Raw genomic sequence first — 2,567 nt, 5'->3', positions numbered from 1 at the left:
GATGTTGTGTCACTGCGGACACAAAGAGCCAACATCACGTTAACAGTCACTCAACTGCAGGAGCATGATTGGCAGCGTTTGCCTGAAGCAGTAACTCACAAGCCTGACTCTAAGAAAGAGTCAAAACACTTTTACGGTGCGATCATATTCATAAAACTGGTTGTTTCCTGACACACAGTTGGTGTAAAGGGTTTCTTGTGGTCGGATCTGCTGCAGAGCACACATACACCTTTGCCCTTTTAACATAATTATACTCTTTCTGGGTCTGTCTGGCTGAGGCCCCAGGGTGTGCAATTTATCCTCTACCTTTTAGTCTGCTCAGTTCAGTCACTCGACCTGTATTTATGGGACTTTGTAAAGAAATATGCAAATCAAGAAGCAGTGGCGAGCTGGGAGTCATCAGAGCTTCATTATAGCAATGTCAGAAAAAGGGTTGCGTTATCAAAATAAAAAGGCAAGAAAAGAGCGCATAAATATAGCACTAACTATGTTTAGAAATGTTTTCCTGAATGTCTTAAAGGTTCAGTGTGTACAATTTGGTGATATCTAATGGGGAAATTTCATGTTGTAGCTGAATGCCCCCCCCACACCCTCACCTCACCCTCCCCCTCCCCCCTCCAAACATGAAAGAGAACCGTTTTAATTGCATAACATGTCATTTAGCTTCTATCCAAAGCTTCTTTACAGTTTGTGCATTCAACATCTATGAGGGTTCAGCAATCGGTCTAAGAAAAGAAAGGCACAAGTGTTGAGGAGCCGACTCAGTAACAACTTATGTACCTGTACATCAGAGGTAATATGATCAACGGTTAAAACATTGAACTTAGTGTTAATCATGTAATTTGCACTTTCTCCCTCTTGACAAACAATCCACATGTAACTGGCATTAATTGCAAAGCAGCCATGTTGCACTAAGTAATTAGGATCATTCAGTTGAAAGGGAGCTGTTGAGTTCCCAACCGTGTAAATGGAAACTCTAGTCCCTGATTTTTAATTGTGGGCTTGGCTGGACATAAAGTATTTTTCAACAATGGTACAATCCAAAACTCAGAGCTGCCAGCAGTGGTTCAGCTTCATGGAAGTATTTGGGGGGGTTGCTGTGCTTTGCTCAGTCGCCCCAGAGACCTAATGAAGGCCACACATTCTACATTTGATATCACACAGAGAGCAGTTAGATGCATTGCTCTATCACTGTTCATTTCCATCCATCCATCCATCCATCCATTATCTATACCACTTATCCTTTAGGGGTCACAGGGGGAGCTGCTGCCAATCCATGCTGCCACTGAGCGAGAGGCAGGGTCCAACCTGGACAGGTCACAAGTCCACCACAGGGACAACATACAGAGACAACAGCTGTTTCTCTCTTCAGCAGCTGCATCCTCCAACGGCCGCTTAAACCGTGTTGGCCAAACCAAAGATAGCATGGTCGACCTACTACGTCTCAAGCTTGTCCTTAACAGCCGTCGCCTAGCAACAAAGCCACAGATGAAATTGTTTTGGGGTTGATTAAAGATGTCGAAAAAAACATGTGTAATGTGAGCTGTTTGGTTAAGAACTAAAAATAAATTCTCCTGACGTTTTTCGCCTCGCTTTTTGCCGCCATTTCCTCTTTTAAAAAACAGTTTGTCACTAAAATCGCAATGAATCATGAATGTGGGCTTGGGAAGGATCCTCCCAATGGAGCCTTCGTTGCTCTAGTCTAGAAGAACATATTTGTCAGCCACATTTAGACGCCTTTAGACGCCAATAGTCCTACGAATGCAGCAGACGAAGGATTTGGCGCCTGAATTGGAACACAGCTAACAAACCATTCACACTCACATTCACACCTATGTTAAATCTAGAGTCTCCAATTAACCCAACCAAGGCGCAGTACCCGGAGAAAACCTTCTCTGCTGTGTACATCTCCACTGATGTCATTTTAGAACAACTGTCTGGATGTTTGATTAAGTCCGACACTGAATCTGACATAAAGCAGTCTTCTATAAGAAATGCTTTACCAGTTTTAGAAAAATGCTTTATTGTGTCATTGCCGTGGTTTGGATAACAATAGCAATACCAGTCTCACTTCTGTACAGTTTGTTAGCTTAGTGTAAAGATGGGAAAACTATTTGGACTAGTTTTCTTTTACATTAGTTGTGTAAAGATTAAAAGAATATGTCAGTTTTTTGACATTTATAGATACTGGTAGCAAGATTTTGTTAGCTTTCAACCAATTTGTGTTGGCCGTTTTAATTTTTGTACAAAGCCAGATGGCAGTTGGCTGTCATTTCAAATCAAAGAAGGGACAAGAGACTGATATCAATCTTCTCAGCAAGAAATCAAATGTGTTGAAAATGATTTACTATTCCTTATAATAAAACAGTTGTCCTCTGTTCTTTAACTAACCGTATGCAGATGTACATTTCTCATTAAAAAATAACGATGAAATCCACCTTTACCTAAAACTGTAATTAATACATGTTAGAAGTAACAAATAGTAATAACAGGAACAATCATTACATTAACTAATTAAGGAAAATATGGGGATAAAGGCACGACATTTTTTTTAAATAGGTCAAATC

Source organism: Limanda limanda, chromosome 17 (assembly GCF_963576545.1).
Source record: "Limanda limanda chromosome 17, fLimLim1.1, whole genome shotgun sequence".
Lineage (NCBI taxonomy): Eukaryota > Metazoa > Chordata > Actinopteri > Pleuronectiformes > Pleuronectidae > Limanda > Limanda limanda.
The sequence above is the reverse complement of the archived record's forward strand: the minus strand, read 5'-3'. Positions refer to the sequence as shown.